Source organism: Odocoileus virginianus, chromosome 16 (genome assembly GCF_023699985.2).
Source record: "Odocoileus virginianus isolate 20LAN1187 ecotype Illinois chromosome 16, Ovbor_1.2, whole genome shotgun sequence".
In the NCBI taxonomy this organism is placed as follows: Eukaryota; Metazoa; Chordata; class Mammalia; order Artiodactyla; family Cervidae; genus Odocoileus; species Odocoileus virginianus.
In genome coordinates this window covers 57,559,510-57,568,973 of record NC_069689.1, presented here as the reverse complement: position 1 = coordinate 57,568,973, position 9,464 = coordinate 57,559,510, and the positions used below count along the sequence as shown (strand labels likewise).

At 42.5% G+C, this 9,464-nt stretch overlaps 1 pseudogene; it reads left to right on the top strand.

The window, feature by feature from the left end:
* Positions 1 to 7,180: 7,180 nt before the first annotated feature.
* On the top strand, positions 7,181 to 8,584 carry LOC110127363 (mesoderm-specific transcript homolog protein pseudogene; annotated as a pseudogene).
* The last annotated feature ends 880 nt before the right edge of the window (positions 8,585 to 9,464 follow it).

Here is a 9,464-nt window from a genome sequence, read left to right as displayed (position 1 = left end):
CTTGTATTGTTTGCCATCACCTTCGTCCCAGTGGGTGTAGGATTCTGAACCTGATTTTGCCAGATTTTGTCCAAACAGTAAAATGTGTCTTTGCCCCTGAAATATGCAACTGGTGGCCTGCAGCTACTTTCTGTGACCCGGACCATCAGAGGCCCCTGGGCATGCAAAGGGAACGAAGCCATGGTGTGTATGGGACATGCCACTGTGCACTCTGACAGCAAGCCTGGGAGACATGTACAGTTCCTCACTCAATGATGAGACCGAGCTCAGAGAGATGAAGTGGCCCCAGTAAGAGGTAACTGACCCACCTCCCAAACTCTGGCCTCGGAAGTCTACCCACTGGCCTACCCAATGCGTGAAAGTGAAGTCGCTCAGTTGTGTCGGACTCGTAGCGACCCCATGATCTGCAGCCTACCAGGCTCCTCCGTCCATGGGATTTTCCAGGCAAGAGTACTGGAGTGGGGTGCCATTGCCTTCTCCAAAGGAAGACCTAGCACTCCAAAAATAAAAACACCTTTAAAAAAAAAAAAAAAGAACCCAATGAACTCTATCACCCCCACAAAATCTAAGTAAATGAGTGACTCACGATCTCACCTGAGAGTCCGCAGGTCATAACTGGATGGGCTTTTAAGTTCATTCAGTTTTAAGCAAACCTGAACTAAGCTGTTAGAAATCAGGAACCTACTGACCCGTGGGAGGGGCAGTCAGGACTGCAAGGGGTCCCAGTGAGGCTTCTGGGGGCTGCTAATGTTCCATTTCTCAGGCTGGGTACAGGGTACAGGAGAGGGCTCCCCTGGCAAAAATACAGTAAGCTGTACCCGTAAAACATGTGTACTCCTCTAGCTGCACCAAAAAATTACCTAAAGTTCATAACTTGGAAAGATTTTGCCTACAAAGAGCAGCCATTTTAAAAACAGGAATTAAATCATAATGCTTAAATCAATGACAATGAGCAAATGCCCTGAATTCTCCCCTTTTGCAGATCCATCACTTCTGCTTAAAAACAAAACAAATCACCAATTACCTAATCTCGGCCACCCCCATGCAATGCATCGTAAGGCTAAAAACTTCAAAAACGACCCCTCTCCTCTCTGTTTTCCATTCTGCTTTTCCTCTCTTCCCACTGACGCTTAGGGAACGACCTCACCTGATTTTTTTGGTAGAAAATTGAGTCCATCTGGTAATAGCTCCCTCCTGCCCCCTCCCCCCAATTTGAATGTAGTCCTGGGAGCCCCTGTTTTCCCACCATGCTCCCCTCTGACAGAGAGGAGAAGGAGCCCAATCTCCTCTTGGCCTCTCTGCAGCTCACACCCCGCGAGTCTGGTCCTGACACACACCTCCGGGGCGAGGGGTTGGGGGGTGCGGATCCCCTCCCCACAGACAGAAGGCCAGATGTTCCAGACCTGGCCCCAGCCCGTTTCCAAGGTCTTCAGTTTCAGGAAAACAACCTAAGCCGCTGCCCCACTCCCTGAGGATACTGGTAGAATCCTCCCTTGAGATCTGAGTTCACCTTTTACACAGTCTTGACCCCTTGACTTTTGTCTTCTATTTCCTGACTTCCAGGCATACACAGGGCCTAATTTTAAATGGCTTTGAAAGTTTAGACATTCAGGCTTTTGCAAATGATTTAATTGAATGGCCGGAAATGCTCAAGTTTCTCGGAATACCTAGAACCTTTTTTTTTTTTTAATTTAAGTTTTTTTTAAGCTTTCTTTTTTTTTTTCCATTTAATTTTATTAGTTGGAGGCTAATTACTTTACAATATTGTAGTGGTTTTTGCCATACATTGACAAGAACCTTTTAAACTCTTTAAACTAGGTGCTTCAGCTGTGCAGTCAGAGAGCTGGAGGCCCAGGCCTGGTCTACCTGTCCACAAGATGCAGATAAAGTGTCTAGCAAGGAATTTACCAGGTGTCACACAATCTGGGTCCCAACCTGCTGGGGGGCCCTGGAGAAGCCTGATTTTCCTGAAAGCTAAAACATCCATTCCCTTAATGATGTGCTGTGTGTGCTATGCTAAGTCACTTCAGTCACATCTGACACTTTGTGACCCTTTGTTCACTTTGTGAATGTGAGGCTCATCTGTCCATCAAATTTTCCAGTCAAGAATACTGGAGTGGGCTTCCATGTCCTCCTCCAGGGGATCTTCCTGTCCCAGGGATTGAACTCCCATCTCTTTTGTCTCCTGCACAGGCAGGCAGGTTTTTTTACCACTAGCGCCACCCGGGAAGTCCCTTAACGATACATGTCCTCGAAGTTCATAGTTGTGTGATCTATTTAGTCCACATATGATAAAGTAGTCTCTGCTCCCATAAACCCTACAGCATTCATGCATTCCCAGGGGCACCTAACTTGGGGAGTGGAATGCAAGTTTACTTCCTCAGCTGGACATCTTGTTCAGGACACAACCTGCACAACTGTTCACAGCACCCCGTCCATCATTTTGGAGATATTTTAGGTAACTTTTGATATCTTTCTGCTTCCTCTACTTTTAATCATATCAATAGTTATTTTCAACCACTCCTTCTAAGGATACTTTAACTTTATTTTCATGCTTACGGTACATATTTAACAAATCCCCAGAATCTTTACCCAAGGTATCAGATTTATTTCTTTAAAGCGTCTAAGTTCCACTTTACTGTTTAAAATGGATTTTTACAGAACTTGGTACACCATAGAGAATTATTTAATCAAATTACATAGCATATAGAGGGCTTATGCCAAATTACTAAGGCCTGCCCAGACAGAATGAAAAGAGGCAAGAGCTGTAACACAAGTGTATTCAGCTCCGTTGCACTTTGTTTTCAAAGCTAATATATTGCACTTTGTTTTTAAAGCTAATATATTGCCATTTGTTTTTAAACCTAATATAAATAAATAAAAGGATTGGGAAATCGCAAATACTAATTAATACATCCAACATATTTAAAACACATTTGTAGGTATTCTCTCCCCCATTCTTTTCTAGAGCCCATGACTTGCAAGGCTAAGATAATTCAAAAGGATGCTCCTAACATATCCCAAGTCTGGGGAGAAGGCAGATACTCTTCAGAATGATAAAATACAGGAGATATGCCAACAGCATGGATAGCTGATGTATTTTAGATAATCCACCTGGAGACCAGATGACCATAATGGTCTTTTTCCATCCAACCGGCAGGATGTGAGATTCCCTCCACCCTCTCTCCAACAACGAACAAAAGAGAGAAATTCACTGCTAAAGACTGATCCATAGATTGACAATGCACACCCAAGGCCATGACCAAAAGTAACCATTTTAGGGAGACTATGAGGAATAAAAAAAAAACTGGGAGTGGGGAGTAGGAGATGGCAAGGAAGCATTCCAAAGGGAACCTAACTGCTCATGCACTGAGTAGTTATTATAAACTGGGGTCAAGCATGCGAGATATACTGAGAAGACAAACATGACTGTCCATAAAGGTCCCTAAAACTCTATGGCCTACTGAGACTGGGACTGTCATAAATACAGCACTGTGTATAAAACAGATAACTAACGAGAACCTATTTATGGCACGGAGAACACTCAGTGCTCTGTGGTGATCTAAATGGGAAGGAAATTAAAAAACGGGGGGATATCTGCATATGTATGGCTGATTCACTTTAATGTACAGCAGAAAACTAACACAACATTGTAAAGTAACTATACCCCAATAAAAATTAAAAAAAAAAAAAACCTCTGTGGCTGACTACTCCTAAATGGTACATGGCATGAACCTGGGTAGGCTCACCCCTCCCACCCTTTTGACTGCAAACAGATTGATTCTATCACTAGAACAGAAGTTAAGAATTGATTGAAGGAGGTTTTTCAGCTAAACAAAGCAGACATAACACATGTTTATCTCCACCTCTTCCCTGATTCCCACAGAAGGACACTAAGAGAATTAGAAAGAGAGTCAGAGAAGAGATGACAGACTAGAGATGTCAACCAAATTTGGGAAAATTGAAAACAGTTGAATAAATGGTGCTGCCTTCACTGAGCTCCGAGAGCAAAAATCTGACCGCTGCAGAGGAAATGAAAATGGTTAAAAAAGAAAAAATTTATTCCCAGTAAAGGAGCCTGGAAAGTTTCAGAAATCAAGGCACAGACACCTTCAAAGGGAAAGAATAGGGTGGGCTTGGCAGCGCAGGGCAGAACAGAGAGCTGGTTAAAGCCCTAATAAGGAGGCGTTGGGCCCCCAGATTCTAAGTGCAGGATGGAAAGCCATGGGAATGACCCTGCCTCTCTTTGTGGAAGACAGGAGACTTATTCTCCGGAGGGCTGGACCAGAGAAACGCTGGATGAGAGCAGAGAAGTGAGGTCAGTAAGGCCCTCCTTCCCCCTCCCCACCCCCACGCGGTTCTGACACGTGGGTTTCAGGAGGGCGCCTGTAAGGGAAAAGCATGGAACTGACAGATGAGTTGGTGTGTTTGACCCCTGTAAGAGGATTGTTTTGGCTTTTTGGATGGCACTAGTAGTAAATAACCTGCATGCCAATGCAGGAGATGTAAGAGAAGCAGCAGGTTCAATCCCTGGGTTGGGAAAATCCCCTGGAGAAGGGCATGGCAACCCACTCCAGTATTCTTGCCTGGAGAATCCCATGGACAGAGGAGCCTGTTGGGCTACAGTCCAAGGGTCACAAAGAGTCAGATATGCCTGAAGTGACTTAACACACATGCACAAGAGGATTGTTCGGGTTCTTTTAGAATGTTTGGGGCTGAATCAATGATAAGGAACTGCTAAGAAACTAAGTAAATAAAAAGTAAAGCAATTATTTTAAATCATATAATAAGGAAAATATAATCATAATACAATACACGGTATAGCTGTGAACAATATTTGCATAATCAAAACAATGACAATACAAAATGTCAATTTGACCAAAACACTATATAAATTAGGAAGATGGGGAAGGGGTATATGGTGGTTTAGGGGAAAAACAGAGGTGCAATGTTTGTGGAACATATAGTAAGTTAACCTTAAAAGTGCATCCCAGGGATTTCGATAGTGGTCCAGTGGTTAAGAATCTGTCTTGCAGGGGACATTGGTTCAATCCCTGGTTAGGGAACTAAGATCCTACATGCTGTGGAGAAACTAAGTCCATGTGCCTCACGAAAGATCCTATGTGCTGCAACCAAGATTCAACCCACCCAAATAAATATTAAATATATATATAATGCATTTTAATACACATTAGGTACAGACAAATACCATTCAATTCCATTTATATGAAGTACTGAGAATAGTCAAATTCATAGAGTCACAAAGCATTGGATTGACCGAAAAATTCATTCCAATGAAAAACCCGAACAAACTTTTCAGCCAACCCAATACATGGGTATCAATAGATGCCAGGGGCCAGGGGATTGGAGTCATAACAGTATTTCAATAGTAGGAAGTCAATAAATTACTTCCAAAATTTTAAAAATTATAGCTAGTAATATATATACATTATGTAGAAACAGCAATGTTTAAAAAGAGAGAGAGAAGAAAACGCTAAACGGTTTAAAAGCATGCATTCTGAGTGGTGGCGATGGGGAGCAAAAAGTAGGGTGCAGGCAGCCTGGGGAGAAGGAGTGCTTCCTTTCCTGTAAGTCGTGGGGTATTATTGACTTCTAAAATTGTGTGCACATATCACTTCAGTAAGAATGAAGCTACATTTTTAAAAGGAATTCATTGAACATTCTTTAGACCTAGGTGTGCGTGTGCTCTGGATGGAGAGGGGATTAGACCACCTCTTTGCTCCCCTAATCACCAGCAGATGTGTGGATTTCTTCAGAGTCTGACAGAGGGGTTTTAAGAGACCACAACACAGAGACGGCCTCGCAGCTGACAAGTCAGACTGACCTGCTTTATTGGCAGTTCCGTCCTTCCTTCCAGCTGAAAGGCCATGGTTGTCTGGCCTGATGGAAGTGTGGTGCAGTGCCTGCTGTGCCCATTTCAACTCCATAAAACTTAGCCAAGAGGTTCCTGCCTTGGCAGCTCAACAGTGGTTTTCAGGGTAAAATATCCCCAGAATGAATGGTAATGCTGCTTGGAGGGGAAAAGGGTCTATGTAGAAGCAACAATGATATCCGCATTAGAGCTACTGGAAGGACACCCAGTGTGGCAATGGATGTGTTAGCTGAGGACTGGGATTACACCTTATTTTGCAACACAGAAGTCACTTCCCATTCAGGCCTCCCAGAGGAGATGCTAGGGAAGATGGTGTAAAAACGAGTGTACAGCTTCATTGTGTGGTACATTTAGAGGAATGGCAAATTTATGGACAAAACGGAGCTGTTCTTGCTCATGTGCTAGTACAGTAACTAGGCAGGCTTTGGGGGTGCTTAATGAATGTGTACATGGGATAGGTTGTCATCCTTTAGGTTTCACCCATGTATATCTTTATTTTAAAGCGGTTTCCTTTAGATAGCACATAGTGTTTTTTTTAATTCAATGTGATAATCTCTGACTTTTAATTAGAGTGTTTAAACCATTACATTTAATTAATCATCAATATGGTTGCGTTTATAGCTACCATCTTGATATCTGTTTTCTATTTCCCCATCTGTCCTGTTTCCCCTTTTCCATCATAAGATATTTTAAGATATTTAAGGTGTACTATGTGATGATTTGATATACATATATATTGTGAAAGGATCCCTCCACTGAGTTAATTAACACATCTATCCTTCACCTCACATATTTATCCTTTTTATGAGAACATTTAGGTTCTATTTTCTTAGCAAATTTCATTTATACAATGCAGTGTTATCACCTATAGTGATTGGGACATATATACATTAAATCCTCAAACCTTATTCATCTTATAAATGAAAGTTTATACCCTTTAACAAACCTCTCCCTATTCCTCCCAACCCTCTGCAACTACATTTCTGCTCTATTTCCATGAGTTAAACTTTTTTCCAGAGGCCACATACAAGTAATGCCATGAAGTATTTGTCTTTCTCTGTCTAATTTCACTCAGCAAAATGCCCTCTAAGTTCATCCATGTTGTCACAAATGAAAGAATTTTCTTTTTTAAATAAATAATAGGCGCATGCGCAACCTGGTCCCCCAAACATGGAGTCTTGTAGCCCAGGTCTTAACTAAATCAGCTAGGAGACGGGCAGGGAAGAAATGTCCATCCACCTTTACCCTCCCAGCCCACCCAATGAGTGGGAATGGGCACACTTGGGGATGCGGCAGTGGTGGGTCCAGGTGGGGTTGTTGGCGGTGCCCCTGCTTGCAGCCTATCTGCACATCCTGCCCTAGCAGCTTTCCCCTACTCTTCACTCATGGAAGTCATCAGGCAAATTTTTCACCTACAAGGGGCTGTGCATCTTCTACCAAGACTCTGTGGGTGTGGTCGGAAGTCCGGAGATAGTCGTGCTTTTACATGGCTTTCCAACATCCAGCTATGATTGGTACAAGATTTGGGAGGGTCTGACCCTCAGGTTTCATTGAGTGATTGCCCTTGATTTCCTAGGCTTTGGCTTCAGTGACAAACTGAGGCCGCATCACTATTCCATATTCTAGCAGGCCAGCATCGTGGAGGCACTTCTGCGACATCTGGGGCTCCAGGGCCGTAGGATCAACCTGTTGTCTCACGACTATAGGGACACGGTAGCTCAGGAGCTGCTCTACAGATTCAAGCAGAATCGATCTGGTCAGCTTACAATCAAGAGTCTGTGTCTGTCAAATGGAGGTATATTTCCTGAGACTCACCATCCTCTCCTTCTATAAAAGCTTCTCAAAGATGGAGGCATGCTGTCACCCATCCTCACACGGTTGATGAACTTCTTCGTATTCTCTCGAGGTCTCACCCCCGTCTTTGGGCCATACACCCGACCTTCTGAGAGTGAGCTGTGGGACATGTGGGCAGGGATAAGCAACAATGATGGGAACTTGGTTATCGACAGTCTCTTGCAGTACATCAATCAGAGGAAGAAGTTTAGAAGACGCTGGGTGGGAGCCCTTGCCTCTGTATCTATTCCCATTCATTTTATCTATGGGCCACTGGATCCGGTGAGCCCCTATCCCAAGTTTTTGGAGCTGTACAGGAAAATGCTGCCGCGGTCCACAGTGCCGATTCTGGATGACCACATTAGCCACTATCCACAGCTAGAGGATCCCATGGGCTTCTTGAATGCATATATGGGCTTCATCAACTCCTTCTGAGCTGGAAAGAGTAGCTCCCCTGTATTACCTCCCCTATTCCTTATCTGTTGTGTAATCCACTTAGGAAGAAATGCCCAAAAGAGGTCCTGGCCACTAGACACTATTCTCCCACTAAAGTCCACCTGACTCACACTGGTGAACAGCACATAGTAAAATGCCAGCAGAAGCTGTAAGGTGACCTGATGGTCCACCTCCCATTCCTTTGATATCTGATCAAGTGTACAGACTTGCCTTTGTCTTTGTGTTACATAGGAAATGATGATGGGCACTACCACTCACTGATGCAGGAAGATAGATATTCTTTTGCATAAAAGTCTTTGAAACACTTCTGTGGACTTTTCTGAAGTATTTGGAAATGCTGATTTCTGGCCCTGTTTGGAATTATCTAAAGGTACTGCCGTCACCTTGCCTCGAATGGCTTTGAGTCCTCTAAGAGACACAGCTTCAAATGAGAATGAGTTTCCCCTTGTCATAACTTTGGATTTAGTTTCATTAGCTGCTTCTAGTTGTAGACATTCTGTTAGACTTTGGTTTAAGTAATGCAGTATTCTAAGCATACTTCAAGACTATGATTTCCCTATACTTATCATATATATAAGATACTAAACCAGCAAAAAATAAATAAATAAATAATAGTTACATGTGTGTACACACACACTGAATTCTTCTAATTCAAGAGCACAGAGTATCTTCCCAATTATTTGTCTTTCAAATTCTTTCAACAATATCTTATAATTCTCAGTGTAGATAATTAATAGTGTTTAAATGTCCATACAACCCAAAGTGTCCAAAATGTTCTATACACTTGACTCAGTGCAATCACTATCCCAATGGCATTTTTCACAGAAACAGAAAAAACAATCCTGAAACTTGTATGAACCCACAAAAGACCACAAATAGCCAATGTAATCTTTAGAAAGAAAAACAAATTAGGAGGCATCATACCTCTTGATTTTAAACTATATTACAAAGCTATAATAATCAAAACCATATGGTATTGGGGGAAAAAAAACAGACACACAGATCAATGAAACAGTATAGAGAGTCAGAAATAAACCCACACCTCCGTGATCAATTAATCTATGAAACAAGAGCCAAGAATATAGAATGGAGAAAGGGCAGTCTCTTCAATAAATTGTTCTGGGAAAACTGGATATCCACATGCAAAAGAATGAATCTGGACCTCTCTCTACCTTACACCATACACATAAATCAACTCAAATGGATTTAAGACTTGAACGTAAGATCCAAAACAATAAAACTAGAAGAAAACAGGGGTAAGATCCTTGATATCAATCTTGGC